Raw genomic sequence first — 18,372 nt, 5'->3', positions numbered from 1 at the left:
ATTACTGATTAGCAAATTGGAAAAAATTCCAGTTGACTTATATAATGGGACCACATGTGCCACATGTTTCCAAATTTGCATTTGATTGAGAGTGATTTTTAAAAATATAAAAATTATCAGTCTTTTTCTAACATTTTTCCAAAAAGGAAAAAGAAATTAAGGAGGGCACATGGTGGGATGAGCACTGGGTGTTAAACACACCTGATGAATTGTTGAAAACTACATCTGAAACTAATGATGAGATATCTGTTGGCCAATTGAATTTAAATTTAAAAAAATGACGCAAACATATCAAGATATGCAGTACATAGGTCAACCAGTCTAATGTTTATACAGAGACCCGGGCAGCTAACTGCATTTGGAAGAGAGGAAAAGCAGAGATCCCCACAGACCTGAGCATGAGGGATCTCCCAGAAGACATTCAAGTGCACTTTTTAAAAAGATTTTTTTTTTTTAACTTATTTGAGACAGAGAGAGAAAGCATGTGAGAAAGAATGAGAGAGAGAGGGAATGCTCGCACACACAGGGGAGGAAGGGCAGAGGGAGAGGGAGGAGACTCCCTGCTGAGCAGGGACCCTGAGATGGGGCTTGATTCTGGAACCCTGGTATCATAACCTGAGCCAAAAGCAGATGCTTAACCAACTGAGCCACCCAGGCACCCCTCAAATTCACTTTTAAAACAATAGCGTGGGCAAACAAGACCTTTCTACTGTTCACCTTATAACCACCAAGGATCAATCTGTAACCCTTGAGAGAAAATTTTAACCCCAAACTTTCTCTTAAATTATAAATGTTTTTATTTATACTAAATTTCATCCAGTGTAATTGTAAGGGTCATTTTATAAGATGTACAAATAACTATTTAATAAATTCCTTTTCGGTGACGTTATATTTTATTTGCAAAAAAATTCTGATCATAGGTTTTTCTCTACAGCTGATCTAATATTACATGATTATAATTGCTTGTCGTTTATTAGATAATATGTCCTTCACAGGGCAGAGCTAGATTAAACTAAGTACATGATTCTTTTTAACACCTGATCTGCCTATTCGCTTTTATGGGGAAAGAATTAATGCAACATTTTGTTTTGTTTTGGTTTTGATTATATGTCATTAAAAAAGCTAAGTGCAGGGCACCTGGGTGGCTCAGTGGGTTAAAGCCTCTGCCTTTGGCTTGGGTCGTGATCACAGAATCCTGGGATCGAGCCCCTCATCGGGTTCTCTGCTCAGTGGGGAGCCTGCTCCACCCCTCCAACCACCTGCTTCTCTGCCTACTTGTGATCCCTGTCAAATAAAAGCTAAGTGCTCTTTCTCTTCCTCCAACATTCATTAGCTAGAATTATTCTTAACAGATAACTTTATCTAGGATTGAGTCTGACTCTCTTTGTTTAATAATCTATCCAAATATGTTCTCTTTTTTTTTTAAAAGATTTATTTGAGGGGGGGGGCATGAGATGGGAGAAGGTCAGAGGGAGAAGCGGACTCCCTGCGGAGCTGGGAGGCCAATGCAGGACTCGATCCCGGGACTCCAGGATCATGACCTGAGCTAGAGGCAGTGGCTTAACCAGCTGAGCCACCCAGGTGCCCCAAATACGTTCTTTACAAAAAAATAAATAAATTAGATTATGGAAGATATTGAAACACAAGATGCACAGGAAAATCTTTTAAACCAAATAAAACAAAATAAGAGCGATGTAACTACTTTCATGGCTTAAGTATTTGTGCTATTTTATATCAAATGGTTAAACAAATAAAAATATCCCCATACCCATGCTCTCTTACTGTGTGCTTAAACACAAGGAACTACACTGGATGAACTACTAGCCAGGATCAATTATAACATGAAAATGAAATCATCATCTTTCTATCTTCCAAAACTTCTTTTTCTTCTCTCCTTCCCACTCATCCTCTCCTCACTTCCTTCCTTCTCAGTCCTTCCAGAGACATCATTTTCCTTCCACTCAGCCAGGTCCAAGTCTTCCATTTAAGTTCTAGCATATACTTATGTTCAGCCTATTTTTGTCACATTAGAAGCATTACTGCCATCTGGACCTAAATTGTCAAGTCTACCCAAACCACTGAAAAATGGCTTTTTTCCCTCCCTTCCTTGCGTTATTGGACATATTCTTTCTATGTTCTGGGGTATTTTTCTTTCTCTCTAATTGTGATGGGTGAATAAGTACGTCTTTTGACCATTTCTTCTAAAGTCCTTCCACAACTCTTAGTATTAATGTTGCCTTCTTTTTGCTATCACACTTTGCTTATGCAAACTTCCCACATTCTTTCTCGAATATTAATATGGTTGGGTTTGGCTCCTGTTTCCCACTAAATTAAATTGAGCATCATCTCATCATCTCTTCCCCTCTTTTAATGTTAGTTTTTGTTATCAAAGAGAATATCCAGAAATATTGAGTACTAAAGAATCTGTTCATGGCATTGTTTTGCAAAAATTCCTAATGGAGCATGAATATTTCATTTTCTGATGTGACCTTCATTAATGATGAAGTTAATGAACTGATGCAGTTACTTAATTTGAACTGCAGCTGATTTATTTTTGTAATCCCAACAGTACCTAGAACCATTCTTCTTTTATATGATAAATTCTTAATAAGTACTATTTAACTGAATCTTCCTAAACTCAACCAGTCTTTAGAAAATTGTTGAGTTCTTATATTGGGAAATTATTAAAACTAAATTATCTATACTTTCAAACTTGCAGGTATCAAGAAACAGCTTAGACACTGGGGTTCTAGGGCCCATTAGGCAACTGACCAAGATTTCTGAAACAGGGTTGTTTTTGATTATGAGCTCAGGCTTTGGCATTAGAACTCAGTGAGATATGTTACCTCTCACCTGAGGAGACTAGAAACTTTGAAACACAGAGGAATTATAAAATCCAAGACCTTTACTCAATTCTCAAATAAAAGAATAAAAAAATAGAATGTTAAAATAGAATAGTCAAACAAAAATCATTGATCAGAAGCAAATTTCAAAACAAGAAGTCAACTACCGGTGTCTGAAAACCAAGATAGTCCAAATTTTAATTTCATTATATTTGTTCTGTTTGTCTTATTTATTTTCCTTAACTGTGTGTCAAACAGTACATTAAGCTTGTCACATTATTAGTCATTTTAATTCTTAGAAAAACACTATGAATTCAGTGGTATTCATCTGTCGCTTTGCAGATGAATAATCTGAAACTAGAAGACATCAAAAAAACTGACATTTCCCAGCTATTGGATGGCAAGGTCAGGATAGGTTAATCAAGTCTGATGCCAAAACTGAAGTCCTAATCATTCATATTCCTTAGAAAACTTGACAGAGAGCCTGTATTCAAAACTGTTATTTGTGGATTGGATTTTATTTGGCAGATGGGTCATGTCTGTGAATAATCAGAAAATCACATATTGGTGATTTGGCATTGCCTCTTGGTGCGGTTCCCCCCTCTAGACCATCTTTTGGAAAGAGGTTGGGCTCAAAGACTAGAACATAACCAGTCGTCTGGCCCATAATCTTCTTTTCATACATGTTACTGAAATTGACCCCATTCTACTATATAATATGCTTCACTTCTTCAATTGCCCAGTTTAGGTTTGGAGTAAAGACTTATAACAAAGCAGGATACCTCTAAGGCAGGATAAAGATACATGAAGTGTGTATGGGGTGTGATAGAACCCCTTCAGTGATTCCACAAGACTCAGGGTGGTAGGTCCTCCATTTGTGACAAGGTTGGATATGTATAGCTCTTGTGAAAACAGACATTATTCCCAGTGTGCGTATCCTTTTTCTATTCATTATTGATGGTTAGCATATATATTAGGGTTTTTATGATTTTTTGTCATCACAAGATTTTGGTTCCAAGTGAAATCTTGAGTAAAATAAACCCAAAGCTATCAAAATGATATTGACAACACAGCTAGGATGCAACGGGAGTGTTGGTAGCCTGAAGTCTTTTGAGGGGTCATAATACCTCTCTATGCTTTGAGAGGTCATGGCCCTTGGCACTAGAATCATACTTTCCTGTACTGCAGAGAGCTATAGCTTACCTGAGCTTCCAGACTTCTCAGGGAGGTGTGCCCTATTTACCAAAGAGACTGGAGTGCTTTTTGTGTCTCCCTTTGTTCAAGACTTTCCCTCCCAAGATCGAAGGCTGGCTGCTTTAATCAAGCAGGGCTTCACCATGCTATGAACCTCTATGCTATGTCTGCTAACTTCTGCATCCCTGGTGCCCTGGCAAGCAGGAAGTCATCTGCTGCTAGCATTCTACGCTATCCTTCAGCTGATGGTGTTTTAGGTTATGCGATAGACTACCTTCCAAAGTATTTAGCCAAAAACACTTTATCAAAGTATTCTGAAAAATGCTCCATGTTTTCTTTTCTTTTTCCATAGCATGAATTATTTCCATAATTGGTTTTTTTTCCCATAGCACTACTTATTTCTCCTATTTGTCTGACTCCCACCTGCTCAAATGTAAACTTCACAAGGGTAGAAATTTCTGTCTGTTTTCTTCACTGATGTAACCTGACTGCCTAGAATAGTACTTGGCATATAGTAGATTCCTTGTAAATAGTTGCTGAATGAATGTGGCCCAACATATTTGACCTGGGCCCTATGCCCTGCATACTCTAGGCTATGGTGGTTAGGCCTAAGAGGCTCAGGGTGCCATACACTTTCAGTGATTGCCATCATCATCTTCCAGAATACATGGAGGATGGTCCCTGGTTATGGCATGGTCCCTGGTTATGACTGACACTAGATGAGGAAGTACTGAGGTAACTGCCTTTTTAATATAGGTATACAGCTCCACCTATGTCCATGCTTAAAGATGAATTTTCTATAAGGTAGGGTAGACTGGGTTAACATATGGCTTAATCCTGGCTGCTATAACCGATTACAGGATCTGGGTGGCTTAAAGAGCAAACATATATTCCTCACAGTTTCAGAGGCTGAAAGGCTAACCACAGGGTGACAGCATAGTCAAGCCTGGTGAGGGTCCTCTCCTAAGCTGTGGACTGCCTACTTTTTGTTGTATCTTCACAAGGTAGAAAGAGAATGAAAGAGCTCATTAGAGTCCCTTTCATAAGGCTACTAATTACATCGTGAGGGCTCCTCCTCTCACATGAGCTAATTATTTCCCAGAGACCTCACTTCATACTACCGCCACACTGGGGTCAACATCCAAAGTTCAGGGGAACACAAAATGCAGGGCAGAACAGGATGGGGGCATAAATAAAATTTTCAGTTATTAGAATACTCTAGATGTTTCTGGGGCTCTGACTAGTCCCTTCCTTGCATACAGAGATCCGTTATTTTAGCTTGATTGTGTAAAGCTCAGTGATGGACTGCTTATACTTTCTTGCATACACAAGGGCTTTTGGGTGTCCTTGATTGTTGGAGGGTTTCCTACACTTAGAGACTGAAATAGAGTCCCTCCCCCCTCCACCTGTTGATGACCTAAAATGCAACCTCTATACAATCATGTGCATTTTTAAAGGAATGCCATGTTTCCAAATGCAGAGAACAGATGCTCACACAAGTCCACTCTAAAGAACAAGTTACTATTTTTCAAGTATATTATAGTTCCTCAGCTTGGAGATTCAACGACTAAACTGTTAATGAACCTCTAGAAGAAGTCACTTCTGTGTATTGAACATACCAGTGATCCCCATCCAGAGGAGATCCTATATACCTTGGAAGTCCAGCTTCATGAAACATTACAGAAGATATCGTGACCTTGAGCAGTGCATACTCAGTAACACTAGAAAAGCAGTAGTCCTCTGTTCTTTACCAGGAGCATCTTTGAAGATGTAATTGTTGTTCCCTCCTTTGGCTTTCCTGCACTGGACCAGCAATCATTCATCTTTTTAATCAAGCTGCTAGTATAGAATAGAGCTCTGCAGTGATTTAGTATGTCCTAGGAATCATTATCATAGGCTTTCTGTATGTAGGAGGTGAATTTCACCCTGTTCCAGTTTTTCAGATAAACAAGATAAAAAGAAACCACTTGCCTGGGATTGCCATTAAACTGTAAACTCTTTGGCTTGTAAAATTAAGTGATAGATTGAGTTGGAACACAACCAATTTCTCTGTAGGTCAGGAGCAAAGAGTGATCATGGGAGTAATCACAGAATTGACAGCCAGGCACTCCCTTCTGTCTCTTAAGTGGAGAGTCAGGTAAACTGTATATAATCTTATCCCCCATTCTGTATGAAAGACAGAAACTTCAGGAACCTTTGAAGCTGTATAAAATCTCCAGTGGAATTCTTGTGGCTGTGATTAGAGCAGATTACTTGTCATCTGAGATTGTAAAGGCTCAAGAAATCTAACAGTCTTCTAAATTTTTAATAGACCAAATGGTACAACGAATAAAATCAAGAATCCAGGAACCAGAGATGAAGGAGAAAGAACATAAAACTGTTGATTTCTTTCTGAGCCAGCTACACTCCTGCATATATAGTGGGGAGGAGGAATCCACTTATGTAAATATTCAGTGATTGGGGGATTCATAGATATATGCACCATCCTGTCATTTTTGGGTCAGGTGCACGTTTTGGGCTCTGGTCAGTTTCCTGACCCCTTGGACTCATGTCTAAAGGGACTAAGTGATGAGTTTTAAAAGCACAACTGTAAGACAGAGTGGCATAAATTTAGTTAATATTGAAAAAGTGGACAAAGTTGAATATTATTTATGAGTTATAAAATATGTGGTTTTACTGTTCTGTTCTATTTTAAGGTATGCATATTCTTATAGGTATTCAGGACGTACTCTTTCTTTACCTCTGTTAAGGTTCTAAGCTAGGTCACAAAATATGAAGGTATAAAATACTTTTATCAGCCCCCATACTCAGTACTCAGTTGCATGAGATGTAGTTGGTTTGAATGAAAAAAATAATAGTAATGACTAGGTTAGTGTGTTATTTTCAGTCTGAAACCTATCATAGAACTCACTGTTGCAGTAATAATCATCTTTCTTTGCAATCAACAAATCAATCAGTCAAATAGTGTTATTCAGATTTGCTTCTTTCATTATTTACCTGGTATTAAAATAAAAAGGTCGGATTCTAGGAAATCTTTTAAAAATATAAGTTAAAGTAAGTACCCTGTCTTTCCCGGGGGTGGGAGTGGGGAATAGATTTGCACATTTTTATTTGGAAAATTTATATTTAGATGTGTTGATTTTTTTTAAATATCCAATTCGTGTATACATTCATTCTTTAAGACATGAAATAGACACCTGCAATATTCCAGGGCATTTAATTAATTTAGTAAGGCATTGTCTTTTCTCAGCAAAAATTCAAATTAGAGAGATGGCCATATAAACAAATAGTTATCCCTTAAATGTGGTAAGTTAGACAGAATGGTATGCTGAAGGAGCAAGACACAAAGTGACAGAGAGAAGCAGACAACCTAATTCTGGAGGGTGAAACCGAAGGGAGGAAATTGGAGGCTTGCCATGTTGAAGAGAAGGATTGCATGAAAAAACGACCTGAGGAGACTTCTGATGTGTAATTAACAACTTCCAAGGCAGCCTGTTGGAGAAGGAGCCATACTTACATGTGACAGAATTTGGAACATAGGGTACCCTTAAATATTTACTATTATGCTAGTTTGGCAGAAATGAGTTACTTTGATACTATTATAATTTCTCTTAGCATTGATTTAGAAATTTGGTTATTTCAGGTGTATTTATTACATTATAATAAGATTTATAATAACTCTAGTCCAGGGGTGCCTGGGTGGCTCAGTGGGTTAAGCCACTGCCTTTGGCTCAGGTCATGATCTCAGGGTCCTGGAATCAAGCCCCGCATCAGGCTCACTGATCAGGGGGAAGCCTGCTTCCCCCTCTCTCTCTGCCTGCCTCTCTGCCTACTTGTGATCTCTGTCTGTCAAATAAATAAATAAAATCTTTAAAAAATATATAACTCTAGTCCATAGTTTTCTGCAATTGGTGACTGAGACCATAGCTTTTTGTGTTCGTAGGGATAAAACTTAAAATTTTGCACTACATTTTCTACCCCTCACCAGGGTAATGAGATCCTGGAAGTGAGCACCAGAAATTTTTGTATTATTTGTGTATGTGTCAGCAAATTCTATAGTCTACTGTAGAAAGTCCTTCCTAAGGGAAGAAATCTTTAGTACCTCAGTCCACATTATTGAATTCAGGCCTCTCTGATCTGAATGTCTTTCCCCCTACAAAACTGGGATGGTGGCATCTTAATGCCCAAGATGAAGATGTTAACCAGTGGGGCCTTTGGGAGGTGATAAGGTTATGAGAGTACAGCCCTCATGATCGATTAGTGCCCTAATAAAAGGGACCCCAAAGAGCTCTCTCCCTCTTTTCACCCTGTGAAGACACAAGAAGTAAGCAGTCTACACCCTGAGAAAGGTCTTCACCAGAACAGGGCCACGCCAGTGCTGTTGACTTCTTAAAATATATAAATCATTTATTTCATGCAACTCTAAAGTTTTCAGCTTAGGGAAATAGTTTTCTTGTGGTTATATAACAGCAAACTTTCTATATGTGCTCAGGTGAATCTACTTAGTGATCCCCTGCATGGTTATTGAGTGAGCCACTGAATGAATAAATAATTGCATTTACCTTTGAGTTATAAATGTCAGTTTTATTCTAGTAGTCATTGTAAGTTACCCTGTGCTATTTAAAACCTTTAAAAATATTATGACTCATGCTTTATAATATTCTTTCAAAACTGTTTATTTTAAAAGAGTGTATTCCTATAGAAATATTTGAATTCTGGGACGTAATGTACTCATGTTATAGTAATTTTATGATTTACACTGAGCAAAGGAAATTAGTATGGTCTTACATTAAGGATGCCATCTTTCATGGGTCCCTTATAATAGTGCTTCTAATTTAAAACATTTTTGTTCCTAAAGTTGAGGAAGACGTGTTCTTTCTTTTCTTCACACCATTCCATACTAGAATTTACAATATCCTGACAGGTTTCACGTTTTCTGAAAATGTATATCAAGGTGTGCTGATAAGCACTGTGAGTGTTGAATAGCCAGCACTGTGATTCAATCCAGGCAAGGAAGGCAGGTGAATACTGGTGTGGCTGGGCTGTGACAGATGTTTGATTTCTGATTCGTCAGGCTTATGAATAAGGCTTATACGAACCTTAATCTGGAGAGAAAGTCCACACACTTGGAGTAGACAAAGCACTTAACATGGGCATCCAGACACTTAGGAATTAGGCTCAATGCAAACACTCTTCTTAATTTAATTTATTACTGCATAGTATTAGCAGTGATTCAAAATTTTACACTATGTTCTATCCTAGTTTCATCAAGGCAGCTAATAAGTTACATGTCTAAGTGGTGTCTATTGAAATAAACTTGGATTGGATGTAGAACTTGGAAAATTAAAATATCCTGCCACTTCAGGATATTTTAGTTTTAATTAAATGTCACACTCACCAAAAGTGATGAGTGAGCTGTGCTTGGTCTGGTAACGCACTCTAGGCCTACCTACCACGTAAGCAGAGATCGCATCACTTCACACTCAGATGACATTTTTCAGACTAATTGGCATAAAGGGATATTTTTTTACTTTTATTTACATTTTAAGAAAAATGATTTATTTTAAAATATGGAATAGATGGTCTTATTGCTTCCAGGTTTATAAATATTAAAGTAATTGTTTTACTTTTATTGACAAACTGTTTAGCTGAGTATGCTATGTATTGAAGTTTATTTAAATTTGAGTTTCAAAAAATAAACAGACAAATTTGGAGTTTCAACTTCTATATCTTATTCTAAACTTACTACGTGTTACTTAATTTCAGACAATGTGTTTTGGGGAAAAAATTTGTCTGTTTTTACAACAAAAATATATTTGAATCTGCATGAACTTCATTTCACAAACATTTCCTCTTTGTTATGATTTATTTACAATTTCTTGGTAAATCTAGGTTTTTAAATGCTTGACTTGTGGGAGAATCTCCGTATGTAAGTGATTGATTTTTGCTCAGTGCTGTGGTTCTATGACATATAAAAGTGTTATGACCGTAAAATATATTGCCTCACCATGATAGTGTTCCCAAGCTCATTATTTCTTGACATTTCTTTACAGATCTTCTCATTGTATTTCTTTCTTTTTATCCTTATTTGGACTTTCTTTTCCCTCACATATTCTCTTTTGAACACTGATTACTTTTGGAGTACCAGTCATTTGGATGACATTTTTATATACTTCTATTCACAAGTAAAATGCATGTTTGGACTGAAACACAAATACCCACAATTACTGAATAATCCATGATAGCAAAACAGTTTACTCAAAAGGCACTTAATATGTCACTAATTTAATTTATGCAATTTTTTCTAAATTTAGCAAGGCCTAGATTTTCAAAAATAGAGTAGTCTACAGAGAATAAAAGTAGATTAAAAACTGCTATTTATTCAGTTCAGCCAACAGAAACATTCATGGTGAAATATGAATAAGAAATTTTCATTTGCAGGGTGCCTGGGTGGCTCAGTCAGTTATGTGTCTGCCTTCGGCTCAGGTCATAATCTCAGAGCCCTGAGATGGAGTCCTCCATTGGGTTTCCTGCTCCATGGAGAACCTGCTTCTCCTGCCTTTTGCTCTGTCTCTCATGAATAAATGCATGAAATCTTTTTAAAAAGAAAGCAAAAAGAGACATATTCACTCGTTTTTGTTTCATTTTCTATAGTATCACTTCATGTATACACATTTTTTAATTTTTTTTTAAATTCAAATTAGTTGACACGAAGTGTAATATTAGTTTCAGATGTATAATATAGTGGTTCAGCACTTCCATACATCTGGTGCTCATCACAGGTGCAGGCCTTAATCCCCATCACCTCATTCACCCATCCACCCCCTTCCTCCCCTCAGGTAACTATCAGTTTGTTCTCCATAGGTAAGAGTCTATTTCTTGGTTTGCCTCTCTCTCTTTTTTTCCCTTTGCTCATTTGTTTTGTTTCTTAAGTTCCACAAATGAGCAAAATCATATGATATTTGTGTTTCTTAGACTGATTTATTTCGCTTCACCTAATATTCTCCAGCTTCAGCCATGTCATTGCAAATGGCAAGATTTCATTAAAAAAAATATATATTTTTTTCAGCATTCCAAAATTCACTGTTTATGCACCACACCCAGTGCTCCATGCAATATGTGCCTTCCTTAATACCTGCCACCAGGTTCACCCAACCCCCAATTCCCCTCCTCCAAAGTTTGTTTCTCAGAGTCCACAGTCTCTCATGGTTGGTCTCCCCCCTCCAATTTCCCCAACTCATTTCTCTTCTGCATCTCCCAATGTTCTCCATGTTATTCCTTATGCTCCACAAGTAAGTGAAACCATATGATAAATGACTGTCTCCGCTTGACTTATTTCACCCAGCATAATCTCTTCCAGTCCCATCCATGTTGATACAAAAGTTGGGTATTCATCCTTTCTGATGGAGGCATAACAGTCCGTTGTATATATGGACCATGTTTTCTTTATCCCTTCATCTGTTGAAGGGTATCTTGGTTCTTTCCAGTTTGGCGACCTTGGCCATTGCTGCTATGAACATTGGGGTACAGATGGCCCTTTTTTTCACTACATCATTATCTTTGAGGTAAATAACTAGTAGTGCAATTGCAGGGTCATAGGGAAGCTCAATTTTTAATTTCTTCAGGAATCTCTACACTGTTTTCCAAAGAGGCTGCACCAACTTGCATTCCCAGCAACAGTGTAAGAGGGTTCCCCTTTCTCTACATCCTCTCCAACACTTGTTGTTTACTGTCTTGCTGATTTTTGCCATTCATTTTTATGGCCATGTAATATTCCATTATATCTATCTATCTATCTATCTATCTATCTAATGTGTATCTCACATCTTCTTTATCCTTTATGGACACTTGGGCTGCTTCCTTAACCTGGCTACAGTAGATAATGCTGCTATAAACATTGGTGTGCGTGTATCCCTTTGAATTAGTATTTTTGTATTCTTTGGGTAAATACTTAGTAGTATACACATAGACTTATTATGGACTTTCTTACAAACCAAGAAAGTTTGAGGATACAGAACAGAAGCACATTTGAGAGAAACTTAATGAAGAGTGAGTTAAATTTTGTGAATTTTATATCAGTGAGAGGAGAGGGTGAGAGAACCTTAGAAATTTCTATTTTTTTCTGGCAAACTAGATTTAATAGACAGTAAAGCCATAACTTAAGATAGAGAATAAAGAATGGAATAAAACAGGAAGATAATGCTTTTGAGTTTTGATATGCTGATTTCGAAGGTTATGAAAGTTTTTTTTTAAGTAAATCAGTATAATAGGCATTAGCAAATATGTTTCTAGTTCTCACAAATTATGAGAGGGAGATGCATACAAATTTTATATACAAATACATATAATTGACACGTGGAAGAGGGGATGATGGGTAAATGGAAGCTGAGTTTTGAGTGCTTACAATGAAGCCAGACTACACTGAATATTTAAAGAATATTTATGTGAAGGGTATAGTGAAGTAAAGATCACAAGCACTGAGCACAAATTTTTGGATTCAAATCTGGCTTCACCATATATTGGATGAGTGACTTTCAGGATGGAATTGATTAGATGGAGTCTGTAGCTTGACAGAAAAGGCCAACTGAGACAGAAGCATTAAGGAGGTGTACCAGTTTCTTTTAAAAGGACGCAGGTGATCTAGCAACTGGTGTATTTATTTTGCTACCTTAGGATGGGAAAATTGAATTCAAATATAAAACACCACCAACAACATGGAGTTGAAGAGGAATTACACTAAAAAGTTTAACTTCATCTTTGTAAACTTAGATGAAAGAATTTATTTAAAAATAAATTTCAGGGTGTAGATGGCTCAGTTAAATGTCTGCCTTAGGCTTAGGTCATGATACCAGGGTCTTGGGATCTAGCCCCACATCGGGCTCCCTGCTGGGAGATTCCTCTCCCACTCCCCCTGCTTGTGTTCCCTCTCTTGCTCTCTCTCTGTCAAATAAATAAATAAAATCTTCAAAATAATAATAATAATAATAATAATAAAATTTTCATAAAATATTCATAGTCATCAAATTTCCTAAAGTATTTGAAGATAGTCTTTCTTTCTTATACTTCCAAAGTTCTGAATTTTCTTAAATATCTTCAAAATCTAGTAAACCACTTAGACTGTTGTAATATGGTGACATGGGAATCCAATAATAAAAAAAGCAAGTAACCTATGTACCTAGTTCTCTTAAAGCAGATAAGTTTTAAAATATTTTCAATGACAAACGGAGAAAAATCATAATCATTTGGCATAAATAATTTATAAGGACTTTCAGTGAGTAAGATTCCTTGAGAGTTTCTGTAAGTAGTAGTAAGTGCCTTAGTTCTCCCAGCTCCCCGGATGTGGGGGCCAAGGAGTAATAGCGCTTGCTTGAAAAATGTTACAAGTCATTGTACCAAGATAAATCAGTGCCTTAAGTTCTTTTTGCGTGTCTGTTGAATTTTAAGTGAATCCAACTCTGCTTTCTGTAAGGCATATAGTAGACTGATTAAGTTGTCAGTTTTTAAACCTCTGTAGGTGATAAACTGGCCATTTTAAATGCCATTATTAAATGTTGTATCAAATTGCAATGGGCTCTTAGGCCCCTCATGGAACTTAGAAATGCCAGTGACTTCATTGTATTTATATTCCTATAAATTAAAAAAAGCCTCTTTTGAATATCTGCTATTTGATATGCCTGGTTAAATTATTAATTTAAGCTTTGTTATGACAGCAGTTACCTTTGTTAAAATGTTCCCTGTGTTCTATTTTGAGAAATAATTTTCATTTAGGAAATAAACCGCAGTTCCATATATTCCCTCCATTAGCTCTCCTCCTGATACTCTTTTTCACTTTGGTGACCTTTGTTTCATTGAAGTAGAAAATCTTAACGTCTTTGACTTTTTCCCCTTTTCACCATTTTTCTAATTGACCAAAGAGGTAACTCCTATTATGATCTTTCCTTGTTACATCCATTGCTGTCTTTCCATATTCTTTGCGACCAGCCAATGCAGATACTCCACATAACATACTCTGAAATGCTTGTCCCTTTAATTCAGTTGTCAGTCATCTTATCTTCTGCCTAACCTTTATTAAATGCCAATTTTGTCATGTCAGTATCTATTTATAAAAAATTAATGAAGAAAAATTTAAGGTTTGATATTTACCATGGCTTTTGAGATCCTCTGATGTCTTTTCAAAACTTCTCCAATGATAATATATTACCAATATTATACATGAAGTTAGCCTCCTCTATATTGATCTCTAGCTATCCTCTGAATGTTCCTTGAATACCTTTGCCTTACCTGGAATGTCCAGAAGCACATATATTCCTCATATGTGATAGACACATTCACATATTCACATATGTCTACCCTCTTTCTGTCTATTGCAATATCTATCACATCTTTTTCAAGTTTTTTTGCCCTCTGTGGAGGCTTCCTGATTATAAATCTCATGATGGCCATAATTGATACATTCCATGTTGTTTTATCATTTTTCATTTTATGTAGTATTAATCTTGCCAACTAAATTATAATTCCTTTGACATTTGGAACTGTGGCTTATTATTTTTATATACCATTGTACTTAAAAGAGTGATTTACAAAATGCAAATAGTTAATAAATACACTGATTTTTATAGATAATTTTTAATTTACCTAACTCTACTTTAAAGGTTGATATTACATGGATTTCTTTGAAATTAGTTCACAGAGGTTACAGATTTATCAGGGTTCCACTTTTCAGTCTATGGGTTTAAGCTTTCTCTTACTTTAAGACTCTATCATGAAGAGGGGTGCCTGGCTAACTCAGTCAGCAGAGCATGTGACTCTTGATCTTGGGGCTGTGAGTTTGAACCCCACATGGCTGGGGTGTAGAAATTACATAAATTTAAAAAAAAAAAGAATGTATTGTGAAGATACTGGCATTTTTTTCAATGATTCAACCCTATTCTAATACAAAAAGATGATTTATTGATTAATTTATAAGGAATGCCATGATTTAATCAATGATGGCCCTTGTAGGCAATGAATCATTGAAATACTACACTCTTCACAGTTTTCTTTAAAGTTATTATATCTATTCCAAATACATAAAAAGTAAAACATCAAAAAGGGGTTGTTCAGCATCAGTGAATACCATTTTATTTTCAAATTCCAGTCCTAAATGGAAATTGTAATTAGAAATGCTTTTTATTTTTTTCTAAATGAAATAAAGGCCTTATATTACCATCCACTTTCATTTTTTGTGTGTGTAATTTGAAACACCAAAAATGGAGAGATTAACTAGGTAGGTATCAAATATATCAGCCCTGTCCACTTTTCTCTAAACACAACTTTTGACACTACAAAACTTTAATTTTCTTCTGACATTTGGGTCCAAAATGAGATGGTTGGATGTGGCCACAGGTCAAGAATGATTACGAGAAACTCTGGATGTTAAATCACTAGAGCCATGATTAAGACATGACCTTAAATTTTAGTTGTCCAGGTTTTTCCTAATATGCACAAGTTTTAATGTATCTGTAGAGGTCAATTAGAGCACATCTAGCCTTTGGGAAATGTATTAAACTAAAGAATTATGTATTTTCTTTATATACTTTAATACCTGAAGTATAGCAATGTATTTAGTCACCAGAATGTCCGTGGAAAGTATGGTCTTGATTAATGGGTGAATTGATCGTTTTTACTGAATGAAAAATTAACCAAGTATTTTAATATAAATTAACTAATTAATTTCAGGCTCATTTTCATTTTATTACAATGAATAGGTTATCTATTATACCCATCAGCAAATCAGTGTAAAATTACCCAGAATTATATTTAACATTTAAAGTGCTTACATCCTTTGTCTTTTCTATAAACTTTTCTTTAGAAAAACAAATTTACTACAAAGACCAAAAATGGAAAGTGTTTAAATAATAATCAGCAGACATTTCTCAAACTGTCTGACATCCTTAAATTCTTTTTAAAACAATGAAGTCATTGCACAATTTGATATTGTCAATAAAGTCAGTGTTCTGTACCTGCTGTACAATAAGCTCTTGGTAAGTGTTTATCCATTGTTCTGCTATGTATTCATATGTTATCAGTTTAATTAAAGGAGGAACAGAAGTGAGGTTGATGAGCCTTCACTTTTAGAAATTTACATTTAAATAAGGTAGAGAAGTTAATATAATTAGCTGTTATGTAAGTTTCATGAAAATGCCTACTGATCAAAGATATTTATTTGTTGTTACCGTAGAGGAGGCTATCAAAGAACATCTTATAAAGTTATTGAGATTTTACTCTTGCTTTGAAGATAGGATATAGCCAGCCATGTGGACAAGTGAGAAAAGGAGAGAAAAGCGGAGGAAATCGTTTGAGCGAATCCACATTGACAGGAAAGTAAAGGAGTCCGTGAAAAAAAGGGCAGGGATGATGATTCATTGTGGTTGTCTGTAGCGTCACAGGGTTGGGAGAGAGTAATTGGAAATAAACTTGGAAAGGCTAGTTTTCTTTCAATTAAAATTTGTGTAATAACTAATTGGGCTAAGCAAATCCACTTTAAGGACTTTTGAAACAGCCTGGTGAAATTAAACAGCTTTAAAATCTTATCCATGCAGCAGCCTGAGAAAAACTTCTTGGAAAGAGATTGGAGAGATAAAAGTCACAAAAAGAAATACAGAATCTGATATATCACTATCTCAGATTAAAATAAACATCTCACATTAAAATTAATGAGTACATGTATTAGGGGGAGAAGTATTGGAAATAAATAAGAATGCAGGCAAATGATATTTCAGAGGCTCTATCTCCAAGACTTGAAAATTGATTGATGATGCCCCAAAATGGAATACGAACAGTGAGCAACTTTTGACAGAAGGAAAATAGATTCGGTTTGCACATAGAAAGTTTGAAATTAAATTATGCTATCCGACTGAATTCTAGCTGAGGATTGGAAATCACAGGATTAGGTTTTGGAAAAGTGCATACTGAAGATCCCAAGAGAAAAGAAAGAAAGGGGAGGAAAGAAGAAAAACGTGGAACAGAATGGAAATTCCCTTGTTATTTTCAACCACATAATGTCTTTTTTGCCTCCTTCCCTTCTACCCATTAGAAGATCTTTAAACAAGAAAGCAGTGCCACTCCTGGGGCTCGCAGCTCAGTGACAGACGGACATAACCCCCTTCCGAAGAACCGTATCATTAGCCCACACTGCCCAAGATGTTCATAAATTAAGCTCTCTTCAACCTAAACCCTTTAACCTAAACTCAGATCTTTTCTATCTGCCCAGCTCTTTCTCAGTTTATAAAACCCCCAACCACACGCTCAGAATTGTGGATCCCCAAAACCTCAGCCATCTCTTCCCATTTAAACTTCTTGTAGGGACAGCCTCAATTTCCTTAACTTCTGCAATTTGCTTCTGTTGCCCCATTACATTAAAACTAAATGCACTGGAAGGATTAGTTATGCTTCAAAATGAAAAGTTCTCATCTGTGAATGCTCACTGGAACTGGCCTTGTTGGTAGCTTTTAGATAACTCTGCAGTCCCTTGGTTCTCCTCTTTTTCTTCCTATTCTTTCTAACTTCTATGCTTTTCTTAACCTATTTCTCTCTGAAATCTCAGATTTACTTGACCACTTGTTAAGCCCCTGTAATATGCCAAGCACTCTTTGAGAATTAAGGAATTATGAATAAAAATAAGACCGAGACCTGAGAGGAGAAGAAAACCCTGTAAGCCAGCCTGTTTCCCAAACAAAGAATGTGTTATTCAATGATGGGGAGTATAAAGAAACATATTTTAAAGAACTTAAATATGTCCAGCAAGTCTTCCTTGATCAATAGTTTTTTCTTCTCTCATGTTTTTGATTTTACCTTTCATTTCTTTAAATGTTTCTGATATAATTAAGTTACGTTCTGAGTCTTATTCCATTTTTTAAAATTTCATGGATCTGTTTATCCTTTTGAATGTTTTAGTTGACTCTTGCTCTCAGTGCCTTATTTCACTTTTTTTTTTTTTTTGGACAGAATTTTATCAGTTTAGGTTGAAGAGAGCTTAATTTATGAACATCTGGGGCAGTGTGGGCTAATGATATAGTTCCTTGGAAGGGGATTATGTTCGTCTGCCACTGAGCAGTGAGCCCCAAGTGTGGCACTGCTTTTTTGTTTAGTATTTCAGCTTGGAGGTTCCCAAAGAACATGTGTCTATAATTAAATTCCCGAACCTGGGATATGGCAGAGTGTGGTTAATCTGTTTAAACAGAAACAAAGTTCCCTCTCCTGCACAGGCTAGGAGAATCCACTCTCCTTATCACTGCCCGTTTGCCAGTGGGCTGATTTATTCTCTACCCTCCTCATACTAAGGGTGAATTTTATT

General features: G+C 36.3%; 1 protein-coding gene across 2 annotated transcripts in view; it reads left to right on the top strand.

Annotated features, from left to right (window-relative positions):
• NCAM2 (neural cell adhesion molecule 2) overlaps positions 1 to 18,372 on the top strand; it is a 513,860-nt gene that overhangs the window by 268,165 nt on the left and 227,323 nt on the right. The gene's annotated exons all lie outside the window — the stretch shown is intronic.

This window comes from Mustela putorius, unplaced genomic scaffold (assembly GCF_011764305.1).
Source record: "Mustela putorius furo isolate JIRA1106 unplaced genomic scaffold, ASM1176430v1.1 tig00003834_pilon_pilon_pilon, whole genome shotgun sequence".
NCBI lineage: Eukaryota > Metazoa > Chordata > Mammalia > Carnivora > Mustelidae > Mustela > Mustela putorius.
Note: the sequence above shows the minus strand (reverse complement) of the source record. Positions and strands in the feature narration are given on the sequence as shown.